Source organism: Myotis yumanensis, unplaced genomic scaffold (genome assembly GCF_028538775.1).
Source record: "Myotis yumanensis isolate MYYU_CA2020_CCGP unplaced genomic scaffold, mMyoYum1.0.hap1 SCAF_7, whole genome shotgun sequence".
Classification (NCBI taxonomy): Eukaryota; Metazoa; Chordata; class Mammalia; order Chiroptera; family Vespertilionidae; genus Myotis; species Myotis yumanensis.
In genome coordinates this window covers 35,966,705-35,988,834 of record NW_027223758.1, presented here as the reverse complement: position 1 = coordinate 35,988,834, position 22,130 = coordinate 35,966,705, and the positions used below count along the sequence as shown (strand labels likewise).

Genomic DNA, 22,130 nt, shown 5'->3' with positions numbered 1-22,130 from the left:
CACTTCCTCAAGGGATGTTGGATTAAGGGCCTTGATTTTTCACTGGCTATTGCCTGCAGGCTGCTCTCTGTTCCTTGCCATGTGGCCTGGAAGGCAATATACAGAGTCTTCTAGGGCAGCAGTTGCCAACTGGTGGTCCATGAGGTCCGAAAGGTTGGTGACCACTGTTCTAGGGAAATAGAAGTGTCCATCTTTTATAAACTATCTAGAGGCCTGGTGCATGAATTCGTGCACCAGTGGGGTCCCTCGGCCTGGCCTGCAGGATTGGGCCGAAACTGGCTCTCTGACATCCACTGAGGGGTCGGGCCAAGGGACCCCACCGGTGCACGATTGGGGCCAGGGAGGGATGCGAGAGTTTGGCCAGTTGAGGAGGGACCGTGGGAGGGCTCCAGGGTGTGTCCAGTCCATTTCACTTAGTCCCGATAGGCCGGACCCCAGCAGCAAGCTAACCTACCAGAGCGTCTGCCCCCTGGTGGTCAGTGCACATCATAGCAAGCGGTTGAGTGGTCTTAGCATATCATTAGCATATTACGCTTTGATTAGTTGAATGGACAACCAGACACTTAGCATATTATATAAGATCATGGAATTGACATCCCATCACCTTTGCCATATTGTGTAGGTTAGAAACAAGTCACTAGGCCAGCCCACATTCAGAGAGAGGATATTACACAAGTGTGTGAATACTAGGAGGCAGGAATAATTGGTGATCATCTTAGAAGTCCATCTACCATAGAAAGCATGACTTAGTGCCAGGCTAGGATTAGATAGACATTGGACGGTGGCGGGGGGGGGGTGGGGGGGGTGGGTGGCATGTGAAATTTCCTTTATCTTCCCTCTATCAACTGTATCTCTTACTTCTCTCTACCTTTCACATTAGCCTCTCTTCCCTTCAAGAACAGAGGCATAAAGGTCATTCCCACATGAGATTTTTTTTTAATCCTCACCCGAGGATGTGTTTATTGATTTTAGAGAGAGACAAAGGGGGAGAGAGAGAGAAAGAGAAATATAAATGTGAGAGAAACATAGATGTGAGAGAGAAACATTGCTTGGCTGCCTCCAGTATGTACCCCGATTAGAATCAAACTCCCAACCTTTTTGGTGTATGGGACAACTCTCCCAACCAATGAAGCCACTGGCTGGGGTTTGAGTACATTTTTTTTTTATATTCAATTAAGGGTTTACTAAATCATGTATTGTTTAGATATGTGTTTTAAAAAACATTTATACTAATAAAAGGGTAATATGCTAATTAGACTGGACATCTTCCAGACGTCCTTCCAGACAAAGCCACGGTGGCAGGGGCCGAGGTAGAGGGAGTTAGGGGGCGATCAGGCCAGCAGGGCAGGGCAGTTAGGGGGCAATCAGGATGGCAGGGGAGGGCAGTTAGGGGCGATCAAGCCGGCAGGGGAGCAGTTAGGGAGCGACCAGGCTGGCAGGCAGAGGGGGTTAGGGGCAATCAGGTTGGCAGGGGAGCAGTTAGCATCAGGCCAGCAGGCAGAGGTAGTTAGGGGCGATCAGGCAGGCAGGCAGGCAGGTGAGCAGTGAGGAGCCAGTGGTCCCGGATTACGAGAGGGATGTCCAACTGCCAGTTTTCACCCAATCCCTGGGCCTAAACTGGCAGTCAGACATCCCCCGAGGGGTCCTGGATTGGAGATGGTGCAGGCCTGGCTGAGGGGACCCCCCCGCATGAATTTTGTGCACCAGGCCTCTAGTGTTATATAAATTGAGAGAGATACAAAAGTAGAATACTATCATGAAACACCCATGTACCTTTTACCCAGCTTCAACAATTTATTTTCAACTTTAGCAGAATGGACATTCTGGGCTGGGTAATTCTTTGTTTCAGAGACTGTCCTGTGTATTGTAGGATATTTAACAGCATCCTTGACCTCTATGGGCAATACTCCAAATATAGTAAAGATATACTACATTTTATTCATTTAATAATTGATGGACATTTGGGTTGTTTCCAGTTATAAATAAAGTTGCTATTTATTTTCATAGTCAAGTCTTTGTGTAGATATGTTTTCATTTATTTGAGCTAAATACCTAGAGGGATATTGCTGGGTCCTATGATAAGTATATGCTTAACTTTATAAGAAACTACCAGGTTGTTGGTACCTTTTTATATTCCCATGAATATGAGAGTTCCAGTTGTTCTATATTCTTGTCAACACTTGATATTAATCATTCTTATAAATTCTAGCCATTATAGTAGGTGTGTTATTTCTTTGTGGCCATATGTTTTTTGCTGTTTGTCTCTTTTTTTTCAATTACAGTTGACATAAAATATTATATTAGTTTCAGATGTACAACACAATGACTAGACATTTATATTATTTGCAAAGTGATAGTCCTGATAAGTCTAATACCCATCTGAAACCATATCCCGGACTTTTTTTTTCTTTCACATCACATGGGTAATGTCAGATGGGCCAAAGTCGTAACAAGGTTTGTGGGAAGCACATCTCACATAAGTGCGTGACCACCACGCTTATGAGCTACCAAAGGATCCCCATAACTATTTTTATAACTGGCCATTTGTACTTCTTAATCTCTTCACCTTTTTCACTATTCCTCTAACCCCCTCCCATCTGGTGACCATTAGTTTGTTCTCTATATCTGTGCATTTGTTTCTGTTTTGTTTGTTCATTTACTTTATTTTTTAGATTCCGCATATAAGTGAAATCACATGGTATTTGTCTTTTTCTTTTTTTTTTATAATTAAACTAGAGGCCTGGTGCACAAAAATTTGTGCACTCGGGGAGGAAGGGGGGGTCCCTCAGCCCGGCCTGTGCCCTCTCGCAGTCTGGGACCCCTCGGGAGATAACGACCTGCTGGCTTAGGCCTGCTCCCGGGTGGCAGAGGGCAGGCCCAATCCCTAGGTGCAGCCCCTGGTCGGGCTCAGAGCAGGGCTGATTGGGGAGTTGGGGCGCCGCCCCCTGTCATGCACAGAGCAGGGCGGATTGGGAGGTTGTGATGCCACCCTCAGTCACGCTCAGGGTAGGGCTGATTGGGGGGTTGGGGCACCGCCCCCTATCACACTCAAGACAGGGTCAATGGGGAGGTTGAGGCACCACCCCCTGTGATGCACAAAGCAGGGCCAATCAGGGGGTTGGGGCGCTGCCCCCTGTCACTCACAGAGCAGGGCCAATCAGGGGGTTGGTGCACTGCCCCCCCCCCCCCCCGTCACGCACAGAGCAGGGCCCATCAGGGGGTTGGGGAGCTCCCCCCTCTCATGCACAGAGCAGGGCCCATCAGGGGGTTGGGGAGCTCCCCCGTCACGCACAGAGTAGGGCCGATAGGGGAGTTAGGGCACCGCCCCCTGTCACACACAGAGCAGGGCGGATCAGGGGGCTGGGGCGCCACCACTGTCACACTCAGGGCAGGGCTGATGGGGAGGTTATGGCTCTACCCCGTCACAGACAGAGCAGGGCCCGTGGGGGGGGGGGGGGGGCGCCACCCCCTGTCACACACAGAGCAGGGCCGATCAGAGGGTTGGGATGCCATACCCTGTCACACACAGAGCCGCAGGGCGATCAGGGGGTTTGGGCGCTGCACCCTGTCATGCTGATCTGGTGCCAGGAGACCTCTCGGCTCCGCTGATCCCGGTGCTGGGAGGCATATTACCCTTTTACTATATAGGATAGAGGCCTGGGGGCCAGCTGGTTTGCCCTGAAGGGTGTCCTGGATCAGGGTGGGGGTCCCCACTGGGGTGCCTGGCCAGCCTGGATGGGGGGATGATGGCTGTTTGCAGCTGGTCACACACCCTTCAGGGTGGGGGTCCCCACTGGGTGCCTGGCCAGTCTGGGTGAGGGGCTGAGGGCTGCTTTCAGGCTGGCGGTTTTGACTGAAGCTCCCAACCACTCCTTTTTTTCTTTTTTTTTTTTCCTCTGGGCCAGCTTTAGCTCTGGCTCTAGCTCTGAGGCTTCCGCTGCTGGTTTGTTTGCCATTCTATAATCGAAACAATGTATAACTTCAGCTCTGAGATCCAGGCCTATATTTGTTACAAAGTTTCAAACTGCCAGCTCAGAGGCCTGCAAGGCAGGCGGGGTACGTTGGAGTCCGCAGTCACGGGAGCAAGCCTCATGTTCGCTTCCAGCTGCCTGGCTGCCGGCCGCCATCTTGGCTGACAGTTAATTTGCATAAGGATATGCTGATTAGCCAATGGGAAGGGTAGCGGTCGTACGCTAATTACCATTTTTCTCTTTTATTAGTGTAGATCTTTATTGTCAGATTATTACATTAGTTACTCTTTTTTCCCACCATAACTCCCCTCCACCCAGTTCCCACCCCACCCTCCGCCCTCACTCCCCACCCACTGTCCTCATCCATAGGTGCATGATTATTGTCCAATCTCTTCCCGCACCCCGCACACCCCTTCACCCCCCCCCCCCCAAGAATAGTCAGTCCATTCCCTTTCTATGACCCTGATTCTATTACAATCACCAGTTCATACTGTTCATCAGATTATTTATTCACTTGATTTTTAGATTCACTTGTTGATAGATGTGTATTTGTTGTTCATAATTTGTATCTTTACCTTTTTCTTCTTCTTCTTCTTCTTAAAGGATACCTTTCAGCATTTCATATAATACTGGTTTGGTGGTGATGAATTCCTTTAGCTTTTTCTTATCTGTGAAGCTCTTTATCTGGCCTTCACTTCTGAATAATAGCTTTGCTGGATAAAGTAGTCTTGGTTGTAGTTTCTTGGTATTCATCACTTTGAATATTTCTTGCCACTCCTTTCTGGCCTGCAAAGTTTCTGTTGAGAAATCAGCTGACAGTCATATGGGTACTCCCTTGTAGGTAACTGATTTTCTTTCTCTTGCTGCTTTTAGGATACTCTCTTTGTCTTTTGCTCTTGGCATTTTAATTATGATGTGTCTTGGTGTGGTCCTCTTTGGATTCCTTTTGTTTGGGGTTCTTTGGGCTTCCTGGACTTGTAAGTCTATTTCTTTCACCAGGTAGGGGAAGTTTTCTGTCAATATTTCTTCAAATATGTTTTCAATATCTTGCTCTCTCTCTTCTTCTGGCACCCCTATAATTCGGATGTTGGTACGCTTGAAGCTGTCCCAGAGGCTCCTTACACTATCTTCGTATTTTTGGATTCTTTTTTCATTTTGCTTTTCTGGTTGGGTGTTTTTTGCTTCTTCGTATTTCAAATCTTTGACTTGATTCTTGTGATCCTCTGGTCTGCTGTTGGGAGTCTGTATAATATTCTTTATTTCAGTCAGTGTATGCTTAACTTCTAGTTGGTTCTTTATCACAACATCGAGGGTTTCACTAGATTTCTCGAAGATCTCACTACATTTATCGGCAGTCTCACCAGTCTTCTTGGAAGATCTCACTACGTTTATCGGTGGTCTCACCTGTCTTTTCGAGGGCCTTATTAAATTTATCAGCAGCTTCTAGACAGTTCTTTAAAGACCTTAAAGGTGTGGTTTTGAACTCTATATCCAGCAGTTTGCTTTCCTCCATTTCTGTCATTTGTGTCCTGTTTCTTTGTCTCGGCATTTTTTATGCTTCGCTGTGTCGATAGAGTGCCTTTCTGTGCTAAGTGTTCCAATTACCTGAGGTAGACACTCTTGGTGCACCCCCTTGTGGGCTTTGTGCACAGTCTTGTTGTAATTAAGCCTTGATTGTTGTAGTTATCACTGTGAGGAATTGACCTCCAGGCCAATTGGCTGTGAGAATCAGCTGTGTCTGCAGTGGGAGAACTTCTGTGCTGGAGACACCCCTCTGGGGCTAGACTTGCTTCGATGGGGCTTTGGTGCTTACTGAGTCTGCCCCCTGAGTGTGTCTTTAATGGTTCCAAGGAGCTGCAAACTGGATGGTCCCACTCTGACCTTTGGGCTTCCTGGCTCCTGGATCTCTAGGGAGGTGCTAATCTAGCCTTTGCCTGAGGCTATCCAGCAAAAGCCTCCCTGCAGGGCTTGGGCGGGTGGGTCCCACAGGATCAACAGGTCGGGGCTAGCAGTTATGGCTTCTCTCAGTCTTGCCCTCAGAGGCTCTGCTTCTCAGTGTCCCGGTAATCGCTGCAAGCCCCTCGGAGAGAAAGCTGCCCTAGGGTTCTGAGTGATGCCAGACAGTCCCGCTTCTCCCGTATGAGTCTGGGTCCCTAGAGACTTGCCCGGAACTGGAGCTCAGAGCCTGAGACTCCCTCCTGATTGAAAACAACAACCGCGCCCTCAGCCTCCAGCCCGCTCTGCATGCACTCCGCACCTTAGTATTTTACTTCCGCACCGCACCTCCTCTGAGTCTCGGTATGCTGTTCTCTTTCCTTCTAGTTCTGGAATTTCGACTCAGCCAGCCTTCCTGTGGTTCTGGATGATGTCCGTTCCGTCTTTTAGTTGTATTTTTGAAGTGGTTGTGTGAGGCAGCAATCTCCGGTGTTTACCTATGCCACCATCTTGGTTTCTCTATTTGTCTTTTTCTATCTGACTTATTTCGCTTAGCATATTACCATCTAGGTCCATCCATGTTGTCATATATGGCAAGATTTCATTTTTTTTATGACCCAGTAATATTCCATTATCACATTTTTTTATCCACTCATCTATCTATGGACACTTAGATTGCTTCCATATCTTGGCTGTTAATAATGCTGCAGTACACAGAGGAATGCATATATCATTTTAAAAAATATGTTTTATTGATTTTATCTTTTTTCTAAATAATAAATCTTTATTGTTCAGATTATTACACTTGTTCCTCTTTTTCCCCCCCATAGCTCCCTTCCACCCGGTTCCCACCCCACCCATGCCCTTACCTCCCCACCCCCCCCACTGTCTTCATCCCTAGGTGTATGATTTTTGTCCAGTCTCATCCCTCACCCCCCATACCCCCTTTCCCCTGAGAATTGTCAGTCCACTCCCTTTCTATGCCCCTGATTCTATTATATTCACCAGTTTATTCTGTTCATCAGATTTTTTATTCACTTGATTTTTAGATTCACTTGTTGATAGATGTGTATTTGTTGTTCATAATTTGTATCTTTACCTTTTTCTTCTTCTTCCTCTTCTTAAAGAATACCCTTCAGCATTTCATATAATACTGGTTTGGTGGTGATGAACTCCTTTAGCTTTTTCTTATCTGTGAAGCTCTTTATCTGACCTTCAATTCTAAATGATAGCTTTGCTGGGTAGAGTAATCTTGGTTGTAGGTTCTTGGTATTCATCACTTTGAATATTTCTTGCCACTCCCTTCTGGCCTGCAAAGTTTCTGTTGAGAAATCAGCTGACAGTCGTATGGGTATTCCCTTGTAGGTAATTGAGTCTCTTTCTCTTGCTGCTTTTAAGATTCTCTCTTTGTCTTTTGCTCTTGGCATTTTAATGATGATGTGTCTTGGTGTGGTCCTCTTTGGATTCCTTTTGTTTGGGGTTCTCTGCGCTTCTTGGACCTGTAAGTCCATTTCTTTCACCAGGTGGGGGAAGTTTTCTGCCATTATTTCTTGAAATAGGTTTTCAATATCTTGCTGTCTTTCATCTTCTGGCACCCCTATTATTCTGATGTTGGTACGCTTGAAACTGTCCCAGAGGCTCCTTACACTATCTTCACACTTTCGGATTCTTTTTTCATTTTGCTTTTCCAGTTGGGTGTTTTTTGTCAAATCTTTGGTTTGATTCTTGTGCTCCTCTGGTCTGCTATTGGGTATAATATTCTTTATTTCAGTCCGTGTATGCTTACTTTCTAATTTCTTTATCGTAGCATCGAGGGTCTCATTAGTTTTCGTGAAGCTCTGCACAAGTTTATAGCAAGCCCTCAAAATTGCGATTCTTAGCTCCATATCCTCCATTTCTGTCATGTTTTTTTGTCTCCGCATCTTTTATGCTTTCTTGGTGCACCCCTTTGTGGTCTTTGTGCGCAGTCTTGTTCTAGCCAAGCCTTAATTGTTGTAGTTAACACTAGAGGGATTTGACCACCAGGCCAACTGGCTGTTGGAATCAGCTCTGTGAAAAACTTCAGTCCTCTGGGGAGGCGCTAGTCCAGCCTTTGCCTGAGGCGATCGGCAAATGGCTCTGCGCAGGGCCTGGGCGGGGCGGGCTCAACAGGGCGGGGGGAGGGAGCAGCTATGGCTGCTCTCAGTCCGTCTCCAGGGGCTCTGCCTCTCTGTCCCCACAACCGCTGCAAACCTCAGAGGGACCGTAGCCAGACAGTCCCGCTTCTCCCGTTTGAGTCTGGGTCCCTAGAGACTCGCCCGGATCTGTAGCCCAGAGTCTGAGACTCACTCCTGATTGAAAACGACAACCGCGCCCTCAGCCACCAGCCCGCTTTGCGCGCGCACCGCCGCACCACCGTACCTTTAAATTTTCCACACTGCGCCTCCTCTGGGCCTCGTAATGCTGTTGTTTTTCCTTCTAGTTGTAGAGTCTCTCCTCAGCCAGCCTTCCTGTGGTTCTGGGTGATGTCCGTTCCGTCTTTTAGTTGTATTTTTAAAGTGGTTGTTCGAGGCAGCAAACTCCGGTGTTTACCTATGCCGCCATCTTGGTTTCTCTCCTGTATATTATTCTTTATTTCAGTAAGTGTATGCTTAATTTCTAATTGGTCCTTTTTCATATCCTTGAGGGTCTCACTAAATTTCTCGGAGATTTCTAGAAGATTCTTAGGTAACCTTATATCCAGTAGTTTTGAACTCTATATCCAGTAGTTTGCTTTCCTCCATTCTTTCGTTTGTGACATGTTTCTTTGTCTCTGCATTTTGGCTGCTTCCCTGTGTTGATAGAGTGACTTTGTGTGCTAGGTGTCCTATAGGGCCCAGTGGCTCAGTCTCCCTAATTACCTGAGGTTGACACTCTTGGTGCACCCCTTTGTGGGCTGTGTGCACAGTCTTGTTGTAGTTAAGTCTTGATTGCTGTTGGCATCACTGGGAGGAATTGACCACCAGGCCAATTTGCTGTGAGGACCAGCTGTGTCTACAATGGGAGAACTGTTGTGCTGGAGACACCCTTATGGTGCTTCAGTGGGGCTTTGGTGCTCACTGAGTCTGCCCCTTGAGTGTGTCGCTTATGGATGTGAAGAGTTGTACTCTGGTATGGTCTCACTCTGACCACTGGGTACACTGGATCTTGGATCTCTAAGGAGGTGCAAAGTCATCCACTGCCTGAGGCCACCCAGCAGGAGCTACAGAGAGATCTGCAGATTCCTCCTCTTTGTTTGGGGTTTGGAAGTGCCCAGATGAGGCCCAGCTGTGAAGCAATGCAGGCTGCTGTCTAGGCCTTCCTTTGGAAGCTTTGGTGCTCTTTGACCCAGCTGCAGTTTGTTAGGTTTTAGATTGCAAAAGAACAGGTCATTCATATGCAAAAGCCTCTTCTCACAGCTTTGGTGGGGTTGTAAATTGGGTGGGGCGGAGTCTCAGGGAATCATCAGGGCAGAGCAAACTGCAATGGCTGCCAGCCTGTTCTGCCTCCAAGAGGTCCCAGGGTCTCTGTTTCCCGCGGCCCTGTGCAGGAACAATGGTCGCTGCAAGCACCTCTGCGAGAAAGCCGCCCTCGAGTTCCTGTCCCGATGCCAGACAGTCCAGTTTCTCCCCGTATGAGTCTGGGTCCCCAGAGTCTCGCCCGGAACTGGAGTTCAGAGCAATTGGGAGCTTGTATCTTTCTCCCGATTGAAAAAGACAACAGCGTACCAAGTTGCCAGCCCGTTTCCACGGGCGCCTCCATACCTCTGCACTTCCGCAACTCTGAACCTCCTACCGGACTCAGTGCGCTTTTCTCTTTCCTTCTAATTGTAGAATTTCCACTCAGCCAGCTTTCCCGTGGTTCTGGATGATACCCGTTTTGTCTTTTAGTTGTAGTTTTGATGTGGTTGTGCAAGGCAGCAAGTACAAGTGTGTACCTTTGCTGCCATCTTGGTTCCTCCGTTTTATTGATTTTTTAGAGAGAGAGGAAGGGGGAGAGAGAGAGAGATAGGAACATCAAGAGCGACCCATTGATTGGCTGCCTCCTGCATGCCTTCCTACTGGGAATGGAGCCTGCCACCCAGGCATGTGTCCCTGACTGAGAATCGAACCGCGACCTCCTGGTTTGTAGGTTGACGCTCAACCTCTGAGCCTTGTTGGCCGGAATCCCCATTTTTAAAAAAATATATTTTAATTGATTTCAGAGAGGAAGGGAGAGGGAGAGAGACAGAAACATCAATGATGAGAAAGAACCTCCGTTTGGCTGCCTCCTGCATGCCCCCCACTGGGGATTGAGCCTGCAACCTAGGTATATGCCCTTGACCAGAATCAAACCTGCGACCCTTCAGTCCCCAGGCCAACACTCTATCCTCTGAGCCAAGCCGGCTAGGGCTCCAACTTTTTTTTTTTTCTTTTTTAATTTTATTTTATTGATTTTTTACAGAGAGGAAGGGAGAGGGATAGAGAGTTAGAAACATCGGTGAGAGAGAAACATCGACCAGCTGTCTCCTGCACACTCCCCATTGGGGATGTGCCTGCAACCAAGGTACATGCCCTTGACCGGAATCGAACATGGGACCCTTGAGTCCGCAGGCTGACGCTCTATCCACTGAGCCAAACCAGTTAGGGCGGGCTCCAGCTTTTATAATATGAAAATTTCAAACATACAGTGATGATATTTTGTTATATTTGCATAATTTATCTATCTATCTACCTGTCTTTGCTGAATACTTTGAAAATAAGTTGCAGACATTATGATACTTTATCCGTAAATGCTTCAGCATGCATTGCTAAGAATAAGGGCATTCTGTACATAATCACAAATAACATTATCACACCCAAGATTTTGGGTTTTGAAGAGACCAGATCAATTTTGTTGTAGTGTGTTTCAAATTATAGATCTGACATGTCTTCATGTAATCAATTACTTTTTCTTGTAAAAATTTCTGTATGAAATTTTTCTTGTTACTCTATCTCCTGAATTTCCTATTAAGGAAATATTGGGTTTTAAGACTTATTTACCTCTAAGTTAGGTATTTTTGGTAATAATATATCATAGATGATTCGTTACCCTTTCAGGTTACATCATATCAGGAAGCTGAGTTTGATCATTAGGTTAAGCTGGTAACTGTCAGATAACTCCATTGTAAAGGTACTAATTTTCCTTTTGCAATTAGTAGGTAATCTATGGAATAATTTCTCACTTCTCTGATTCTCTGTTTTCTCTGATCTGATCTCTCCTTTCTCTCCTCATTCTCTGACACTGTGGGAATTTTCTGTTTCTCAACAGCTTAACCAAATGATTTTTAACATCTTTTGAACATCCTTGCCTGAGTCCTTTATTTCATTGGAGGTTGCAAAATGGTAGTCTTTACATTTTTTTCTTTACTTCTACATTTACTCCTTGGCATTCTTCTGTAAAGAAGAGCTTTCCCTCTCTATTACTGAGGAGAAGCCTTCTAAAAAGACCAAGTTAAATTGCTTCATTATCTCTTTAATTATCAATCTTCAGAGTAAGAAGTTGATGTAATAGTCACCCCCAATTGTAGCAGATGACAGGCTTTTTTTTTCTTTCTTTTTTTCTTTGAGCTATTATTGTGAATTAATGAATTCTTATTTATTCATGATATTATAAGCACTTTTAATCATTATTCTTTTTTTATATACAAATTGTCTCAAATTTGCCAGTGGGAACCCCTTAAAACTGGCTCCTATGTCCTTGTGACAACTCCCTATTGGTCTGAGTAAGCGCTTTCTTGTCTTTTGGAACAATTGATTTTTTTTCATTCTCGCCCAAGGACATGCTTATTAACTTTAAAATACATTTTTATTGATTTCAGAGAGGAAGAGAGAGATAGAGAGAGAGAGAGAGAGATTCAGATACATCAATAATGTGAGAATCATTGATCGGCTGCCTCCTGCATGTTGCACACTGGGGATTAAGCTTGCAGCCCACGCATGTATCCTGACCAGGAATGGAACTATGACCTTCTGGTTCATAGGTCTACACTCAACCACTGAGTCACACCAACTGGGCTGATTATTGATTTGAGAGAGAGAGAGAAAAAAAAATCACATCGATATGAGAGAGAAACATGGATCAGCTGCCTCCTGCACAAGTTCTGACTGGGAGTCAAACACACACCATTTTGATGCAGAGGATGACGCTCCAACCAACTGAGCCACCTGATGGGGCAAAACATGATTTTTTCAATTTAGTTTGAAGATAGCCATTTTTATTGGTTTCTTGTATTTCCTTCAGGAGCATAAGTGGGGAGCATCCAGTCTGCAGGCCATATAAGGCCCATGAAATCACTTGGTCTGGCCCTGCCAAGGTTATCACAATATTGAAATTCAATAAATCTAGGAGCTTTTTTCATAGCAACATAAATTTATATTAAGTGAATTATATTAAGCGAATGATGTTATAAATATCCAAATGGCCCTTGGGCAGAGAAAAGGTTCTCCACTCCTGTTCTAGAGTATTTTATACTAGCACTAGAGGCCCAGTGCATGAAATTCGTGCACGGGTAGGACCTCTAGGCCTGGCTGGCGATCAGGGCCGATCGAGGCCTGCCGGCTGCCAGCTGCTGGCCAGGGCCTCCCTTCCCCGGCTGCTGGCTGCCAGCCGGGGCCTTCCTACGTTCCGTGCCGTCCCCTGGTGATCAGCGCACATCATAGTGAGCGATAGAACTCCCAGTCGAACTCCTGCAGGGACACTTTGCGTATTAGCCTTTTATATATATACTAGAGGCCCGGTGCACAAAAATTTGTGCACTGTGGGGGGGGGGGGGGTCCCCCAGCCCGGCCTGTGCCCTCTCACAGTCTGGGACCTCTCTGGAGATAACAACCTGCTGGCTTAGGCCTGCTCCCGGGTGGGAGAGGGCAGGCCCAATCCCTAGGTGCAGCCCCTGGTCAGGCTCAGAGCAGGGCCGATTGGGGAGTTGGGGCACCGCCCCGTCATGCACAGAGAAGGGCGGATCGGGAGGTTGCAATGCCACCCTCAGTCACGCTCAGGATAGACTGATTGGGGGGTTGGGGCACTGCCCCCTGTTACACTCAAGGCAGGGTCAATGGGGAGGTTGCGGCGCCACCCCGTCACGCACAGAGCAGGGCCAATCAGGGGATTGGGGCGCTGCCCCCTGTCACTCACAGAGCAGGGCCAATCAGGGGGTTGGGGCGCTGCCCCTGTCACTAACAGAGCAGGGTCCATCAGGGGGGTTGGGGCGCTGCCCCCTGTCACTCACAGAGCAGGGCCCATCAGGGGGTTGAGGAGTTCCCCGCTGTCACTCACAAAGTAGGGCCGATAGGGGAGCTGGGACACCGCCCCCTGTCACACACAGAGCAGGGCGGATCAGGGGGTTGGGGCGCTGCACCCTGTCACACTCAGGGCAGGGCCAATGGGGAGGTTATGGCTCTACCCTGTCACACACATAGCAAGGCCCGTGGAGGGGGGTTGGGGCGCCACCCTCTATCACCCACAGAGCAGGGCCGATCAGGGGGTTGGGGCGCCACCACTGTCACACTCAGGGCAGGGCCGATGGAGAGGTTATGGCTCTACCCTGTCACACACAGAGCAGGGCCTGTGGGAGCGGGGGGTTGGGGCACCTCACCCTGTCACACACAGAGCCACAGGGCAGTCGGGGGATTGGGGAGCACCCCCCTATCAGGCACAGAGCAGGGCTGATCAGGAGGTTTGGGCGCTACCCCCTGTCACGCTGATCCCGGTGCTGGGAGCCTCGCTGCTCCACTGATCCCGGTGCCGGGAGGCATATTACCCTTTTACTATATAGGATAGAGGCCTGGTGCACGGGTGGGGGCCGGCTGGTTTGCCCTGAAGGGTGTCCTGGATCAGGGTGGGGGTCTCCACTGGGGTGCCTGGCCAGGCCGGCTGAGGGGCTGAGGGCTGTTTTCCCGCTGGCAGTTGACTAAAAGCTCCCAACTGCTCCTTGTTTTCTTTTTTTTTTATTCTGGGCCAGCCTTAGCTGAAAACATGGATACAATGTTGCGGTCCGGGGCTGACTGAAAGCCAGTTTTGTTTAGCTTCTTATTTGCAACATAGTAATAGTTGCTTAGAGTTGCAGTTGAGAGGCCGGCAAGTGAGGCGGGGAACGTTGGAGTCTGCAGTTCCTGGAGGAAGCAAGCCTCCCTGCTCGCTTCAGTGCATGGCTGCCGGCCGCCATCTTGGCTGACAGTTAATTTGCATAAGGATACGCTGATTAGCCAATGGGAAGGGTAGCAGTCGTATGCCAATTACCATGTTTCTCTTTTATTAGTGTAGATAGATACATAAAATATTTTTTTCTTTTCCCACAAAAAGAAGCATATTATAGTCAATTTTTTACTCCTTGTATTTTTTTCTCTGAACAATATATCTTGGAGATCTTTCCATATCAGTATATTAAAAAGCATCCTTATTCTCACTGCATTTCACTTTTATTGCATGTACTATAATTTAATCAATCTCTGTTGATGGACATCTAGGTAATTTCCTATCTTGCTATTACAAACAATGCTTTAGTGAATAACTTTTTGTATATGTCATCTTGTGTGTCTGTAAGGATCACTAAGCAGAAGTGAGATCTCTAGGTTAATGGTATGTATAATTGTAATTTTGGTAGATATTACCTAATTTCTGATGTTACATCAATTTGCACTACTACTAGCAATAGATGAGAGTGCCTACTTTCTCATAACCTTGCCAAGACAATGCATCATCAAATTTTTGGACTTTTGCTAATCTGATGAATGAAAAATGTTTTTTTTCTTCTTATGCATGACATTCAGCATCTTTTCATATGTTTAAAGTTCATTTGTATTTCCTTTTCTGTGAATTTTCAGATTATACCTTATGTTCATTTTTGGACACAATAATTTGTCCAAATTATTGTTCTTTTTGTTTTATGTATCTTACATATACACACACATACATACACCACCTATAAATACAGTATGCTTTTTTCCTATGTTTATATATGGGAAATTTGCTTTTTTATCAGTGATATGACTAAATATTTTGTCTCTGCTTTTTAAAAAAATTATGATTTTTTTCCTTGCAGAATTCTGTGATTCTTGTGTTTGAATTTATCAATCTTTCTTTTATGCCTTTAGATTTTGATTTGTAGTTACTAAAACCTTTCCCACTCCAAGGTTATAAAAATTTCTTCTAGTCCTGGTTGGTGTGGCTCAGTTGGTTGGGCATCGTCCTGTGCACCAAAGAGTTGCCATTCAGTTCCCAGTCAGGGCTCATACCAGGGTTGCGGCTCAATCCCGGTAGGGATTGTGGAGCATGCAGGAGACAGCTGATCCATGTATTGCTCTGAAAATGATGTTTTTCTCTCTCTCTCTCTCAAAAAAAAATCTTTTCAAAAATAAAGGAAACTTACTTTCTTTAAAAATTTTTTTCTTCTGGCCTGGTTGGTGTGGCTCAGTGGTTGAACGTTGACCTGTGAGCCAGGAGATCACAGTTCAGTTCCGGTCAGGCACATGCCTATGTTGCTGGCTTGATCCTCAGTAGGGGGCATGCAGGAGGCAACCAATCAGTGATTCTCTCTCACCATTGATGTTTCTATCTCTCCCTCTCCCTTCCTCTTTGAACTCAATAAAAATACATTAAAATTTTTTCTTCTTCTGTACTTTCTTCTAATACTTTTAGGGTTTCATTTGTTACACTGAAGTTTTAGATCTATTTGGAGTTATCTTGAGGTGAGGTAAAGCTCTAATTTTTTTTTCTATGTGGCTACCTAGTTCTATTTAGTGAAAAATACATTTTTCCCCTTTATAACATATTAAAATTCCACTGACTATTTATATTCCAGTACACACAATTTTAATTCTTAAGACTTTATGTTTTAATATCTAGTAGGAGGAGTCCCTTTATTACTCTGATTTTTTAGTTTGCCTGCCTTGTTTCCATATGAATTTTGGAGTCAGCTTATTTCAAAAAAGAAGTTTGCATTTTTATTGGGATTGTTAAATTATAAACTAGGGAGAATTGATATTTATGAATCTTTTTGTCCAAGAATTTGGTGTGTCATACTGTTTTCAGATCTTGTTTGTATTTGGATCCTTCATTACTGTTTTTAAATTTTCTTCTTGTAGCTTTATATTTATCTTTCCCCCATTGATTTTTAGTGAGAGTGGAGGGGGAGAGACAGAGAGAGAAAAACATCAATGTGAGAGAGATATGTTGATTGGTTACCGCCCTCACAGGGATTGAGCCTGCAAGCAAGGTATGTTCCCTTGACGGGAATCGAACCTGGGACCATTCAGTCTGCAAGCCGATGCTCTATCCACTGAGCCAAACTGGCCAGGGCTGCTACATATTTTTTTTAAATATATTTTTATTGATTTCAGAGAGGAAGGGAGAGAAAGAGAAACATCAATGATAAGAGAGAATCATTGATCTGCTGCCTCCTGCATGCCCGGGCGGGAATTGAACCATGACCTTCTGGTTCATAGGTCAACGCTTAACCACTGAGCCATGCCAATTGGGTGGGTTTTACTCTTCTGATCAAGAATTTTGTCAAATGTCTTTTAGTATCTGTGATGATGAACATATGATTCTTTTCCCCTTAGTTTTCTAATACTGAGCCTTTGGTGCATTCCTAGAAGAAACTTCAGTTGATCATTGTGCATTATTATTCTTTGATATACTCTTGTATTCTTTCTTTTTATTTATTTATTTTTATTTTCTTTATTGATTAAGGTATTACATATGTGTCCTTATACTCCCCATTGACCCCGCCCAATCATGCCCTCACCCCCCTAGTGTCTGTGTCCATTGGTTATGCTTATATGTATGCATACAAGTCCTTTGGTTGATCTCTCCCCCTTACCCCCACCCTCCCCTCCCTTCCCTCTGAGGTTTGACAGTCTGATTGATGCTTCTCTGTCTCTGGATCTGTTTTTGTTCATCAGTTTATGTTGTTCATTATATTCCACAAATGAGTGAGATCATGTGATATTTCTTTCTCCAACCAACTTATTTCGCTTAGCATAATGCTCTCTAGGTCCATCCATGCTGTTGCAAATGGTAGGCGTTCCTTCCTTTTTATAGCAGCGTAGTATTCCATTGTGTAGATGTACCACAGTTTTTTAATCCACTCATCTGCTGGTGGGCACTTAGGCTGTTTCCAAATCTTAGCTATTATAAATTGTGCTGCTATGAACATAGGGGTGCATATATCCTTTCTGATTGGTGTTTCTAGTTTCTTGGGATATATTCCTAGAAGTGGAATCACTGGGTCAAATGGGAGTTCCATTTTTAACTTTTTGAGGAAATTCCATACTGTTCTCCACAGTAGCTGCACCAGTCTGCATTCCCACCAGCAGAGCACGAGGGTACCTTTTTCTCTGCATCCTCGCCAGCACTTGTCATTTGTTGATTTGTTAAGGACTAGAGGCCCTGTGCACAAAATTCATGCACTGTGGGGGGGGGGGGGTGTCCCTCAGCTCAGCTTGCACCCTCTCCAATCTGGGACCCCTCAAGGGATGTCCAACTGCTCTGTGGGATCGGTCCTAAATGGGCAGTCAGACATCCCTCTCACAATCCAGGACTGCTGGCTCCCAACTGCTCGCCTGTCTGCCTGCCTGATTGCCCCTATCTGCTTCTGCTTGCCAGCCTGATCACGCCTAACCACTCCCCTGCCAGCCCGATCGCCCCCAACTGCCCTCCCCTGCAGGCCTGATTGCCCACAACTGCCCTCCCCTGCAGGCCTGGTTGCCCCCAACTGCCCTCCCCTGCTGGCCTGGTCACCCCTAACTGCCCTCCCCTGCAGGCCATCTTGTGGCCACATGGGGGTGGCCATATTGTGTGTTGGAGTGATGGTCAATTTGCATACTGGTCCGGACTAATTAGCATATCTGGGCTAATTAGCATATCCCTCTCTTATTTTGTGTCAGAGTGATGGTCAATTTGCATACTGGTCCTGACTAATTAGCATATCCGGTCGTGAGTAATTAACATATCTGGGTTAATTAGCTTATCCCTCTCTTATTATATAGGACTAGAGGCCCGTTGCACAAAGAGATTCGTGCAATAGGCCTTCCCTTCCCCTGGCTGCTGGCACCGGTTTTCCTCCAGCACTTGGGACCCAGGCCTTCGCTCTGGACGGAGCCTTCAGTCTTCACGGCTCCGGATGGAGCCTTCAGTCTTCGCTCCACCGCTTCACCCCTACATATGCAAATTAACCACCATCTTTGTTGGGTTAATTTGCATACTCTCCTGATTGGCTGGTGGGCGTAGCATAGGGACGGTTAATTTACATGTTTGTCTATTATTAGGAAAGACTAGAGGCCCGGTGCACAAAAATTGGTGCACTCGTGGGGGGAGAGGGGGTCCCTCAGCCCAGCCTGTGCCCTCTCGCAGTCTGGGACCCCTCGGGTGATAATGACCTGCTGGCTTAGGCCTGCTCCCGGGTGGCAGAGGGCAGGCCCAATCCCTAGGTGCAGTCCCTGGTTGGGCTCAGAGCAGGGCTGATTTGGGAGTTGGGGCGCCACCCCCTGTCATGCACAGAGCAGGGCGGATCAGGAGGTTGCAATGCCACCCCTAGTCACGCTCAGGGTAGGGCCGATTGGGGGATTGGGGCACCGCCCCCCGTCACACTCAAGGCAGGGTCGATAGGGAGGTTGCGGCGCCACCCCATGTCAAGCACAGAGCAGGGCCGATCAGGGGGTTGAGGAGCTCCACCCTGTCACTCACAGAGTAGGGCCGATAGGGGAGTTGGGGCACCGCCCCCTGTCACACACAGAGCAGGGCCAATCAGGGGGTTGGGGTGCCACCCTCTATCACCCACAGAGCAGGGCCGATCAGGGGGTTGGGGCACCACACCCTGTCACACACAGAGCCGCAGGGCGATCAGGGGGTTGGGGAGCTCCCCCCTATCACGCCCAGAGCAGGGCTGATCAGGGGGTTGGGGCGCCTTCCCCTGTCACGAACAGAGCAGGGCGGATAGGGAGGTTGTGGCCCCGCCCCCTGTCACACACAGAGCCGCAGGGCGATCAAGGGGTTTGGTCGCTGCCCCCTGTCCGCTGATCCCGGTGCTAGGAGGCATATTACCCTTTTACTATATAGGATAGAGGCCTGGTGCACGGGTGGGAGCCGGCTGGTTTGCCCTGAAGGGTGTCCTGGATCAGGGTGGGGGTCCCCACTGGGGTGCCTGGCCAGCCTGGATGAGGGGATGATGGCTGTTTGCAGCTGGTCACACCCCTTTAGGGTGGGGGTCCCCACTGGGGTGCCTGGCCAGTCTGGGGTCAGGCTGGCGGGTGACTGAAGCTCCCAACCGCTCCTTTTTTTCTTTTTTTTAATTCTGGGCCAGCTTTAGCTCTGAGGCTTGGCTACAGCTCTGAGGCCTCCGCTGCTGAAAGCAGGTATTTGGTTTGTTTGGGTTCTATAATTGTAACACTGTTGCGGTCCTGCTCACTCCAGCTCTGAGATCCCGGCTGCTGAAAGCAGGGATCTGCATTTGTTCTATAATTGAAACAATGTTGCGGTCCTGCTGGCTGAAGCCGGGATGGCTGAAAGCAGGTTTCTGGGGTTTTGTTTAGCTTCTATATTTGTAACAATGTTTCTTAAACTGCAAGCTTAGAGGCTGGCAAGGCAGGCGGGGGACGTTGGCTTCCTCCGTCACTGAAGCAAACAAGCCTCATGTTCGCTTCAAGCTGCCTGGCTGCCGGCCGCCATCTTGGTTGGCAGTTAATTTGCATTTCGCCCTGATTAGCCAATGGGAAGGGTAGCGGAGATACGGCTAATTACCATGTTTATTATTAGATAGGATAGCCATTCTCACAGGTGTGAGATGGTACCTCATTGTCGTTTTGATTTGCATCTGTCAGATGATTAGTGACTTTGAGCATGTTTTCATATGTCTTGGTCTTCTGTATGGCCTCTTTCGAAAAGTATCTATTTAGGTCCGTTGCCCATTTTTTTGATTGGATTGTTTATCTTCCTTTTGTTAAGTTGTATGAGTTCCCTGTAAATTTTGGAGATTAAACCCTTATCAGAGATAACATTGGCAAATATGTTCTCCCATGCAGTGGGCTTTCTTGTTGTTTTGTTGATGGTTTCTTTTGCTGTGCAGAAGCTTTTTATTTTGATATAGTCCCATTTGTTTATTTCCTCTTTAGTTTCCATTGTGAGGATATTGCTTTGGCATATGTCTGAGATTTTGCTGCCTGTGGATTTCTCTAAGATTTTTATGGTTTCCTGTCATACATTTAAGTCCTTTATCCATTTTGAGTTTATTCTTGTGTATGGTGTAAGTTGGTGGTCTAGTTTCATTTTCTTGCATGTATCTGTCCAATTTTCCCAACACCATTTATTGAAGAGTCTGTCTGACTCCTCTTGTATTCTATTTAAAATTTGACTTAGAAATCTTGCCTCAGTGTGAGAGAGATTGAGAAGTATAGAAGACATTGATCGGTAGCTTTCTGCCTGCAGTTTGTTTCAGCTTTTGAAGCTCATTCTATATTTGCTTCATGAGAAAATTGGAAAGTTTTCTTTCTTTTTGTATACTGTGAAACAGTTTCAAATCATTAGACTTAATCTGTTCTCTACTGGGTTAATAGTGTTTCCATTAATTCTGTGCATGGCACTTTTGGGGGCATTATCATATTTACATAAACCAGCAATTTTCAACCTTTTCATCTCATGGCACACTAACTAATTACTAAAATTCTGCAGCACACCAAAAATTATTTTTTTGCCAATCTGACACAAAATATATGTATAATTTTTTATTCATTTACATCAGACAGCTGTTGTGTTGGCTGTTGTCACTTTTTTTATTTGATAATCTAAGGCAGTGGTTCTCAACCTGTGGATCGCGACCCTTTGGGGGTCGAACGACCCTTTTACAGGGGTCGCCTAAGTCCATCGGAAAACATATATAATTACATATTGTTTTTGTGATTAATCACTATGCTTTAATTATGTTCAATTTGTAACAATGAAAATGCATCCTGTATATCAGATGTTTACATTACAATTCATAACAGCCGCAAAATTACAGTTATGAAGTAGCAAGGAAAATAATTTTATGGTTGGGGGTCACCAAAACATGAGGAACTGTATTAAAGGGTCGCAGCATTAGGAAGGTTGAGAACCACTGATCTAAGGGAAAAGAGGTCATTGCCCCTGACTAAGTAGTCAGGTTTTGCATGTTTTAAAAATTCTTGTGGCACACCCATTGAAAATTGTTGACATAGACAGATGTGAGCAGAAGCCTGAGTAAAATAGTCTCTTTGGTCTTTTTAATTTTCTTTGTGTCTGTGGCTCTCTTATTTTTTTTTTAATGTATTTTTATTGATGTCACAGAGGAAGGGAGAGGGAGAGATAGAAACATCAATGATGAGAGAGAATTATTGATCGGCTGCCTCCTGCATGCCCCACAAAGGGATCAAGCCTGCAACCCGGGCATGTGCCTTTGGCCGGAATCGAACCTGGGACCCTTCATTCCGCAGGCTGACGCTCTATCTACTGAGCCAAACTGGCTAGGGCTCTTATTTCTTATTTTATATATTAGGGTTTACTCCCCACTCACTAGATTAATTAGTGGTTTAACTGTGTTACTGATTTTTTCCCCAATGTACCAATTTTTAGATTAATTTACTAGTTCTGCTAATGTTTTTCTACTTTCTCATTAATTTTTGCTTTCACCTGTATTAATTCCTTTATTTTCCTTTCTTTCAGTTTACATTATTAGTTTTCCCCCTAACTTTTTGAGTGGATATTTAATTAATTTATTTTTCATTTTATTTTGATAAAGGTATTTGTGACTGAATAGTCTTCTTTGCTGATTTGATTGTATTCTTTAGGTTCTAATATGTAATATTTTCCTTATTGTTTTCTAGAAATTTTGCAATTTTCATTTATTTTTTAACCCAAGTTAAGGTTTTGTTATTATCTTAAGGTAGAAAGGCCTTTGTTTTTTATTTCATTTTGAATTTATAATTTTAGTGCTGGTCATCAGTTTTAGCGTATTGATACTCTTTGGGTTTATTGAAATTTTCTCTATGGCTTTCTTGAAGCTTAATTTTTATTAATGTTCCATGAAGACTTAAAAATGGCATTTTCTTGAATTAAAAAATAATTAAGGGGTCATTTTTTCTCTAATAATTTATTAATACACAGTATATATATTCATCTAAAATTTTGAAATTATAAAATCAGTATTTGGCAGTAATGTAAAACCATAATAGCAAAGTTAAAGATATTGTAAATAAATAT

At 45.6% G+C, this 22,130-nt stretch overlaps 1 protein-coding gene and 1 non-coding gene across 7 annotated transcripts in view; one reads left to right on the top strand and one right to left on the bottom strand.

Moving 5' to 3' along the window:
- NCOA6 (nuclear receptor coactivator 6) overlaps positions 1-22,130 on the top strand; it is a 115,329-nt gene that overhangs the window by 21,892 nt on the left and 71,307 nt on the right. The gene's annotated exons all lie outside the window — the stretch shown is intronic.
- Positions 2,414-2,516, bottom strand: LOC139014799 (small nucleolar RNA U13). The gene has a single exon (XR_011472345.1). It is a non-coding gene; the product is annotated as a small nucleolar RNA U13 (small nucleolar RNA).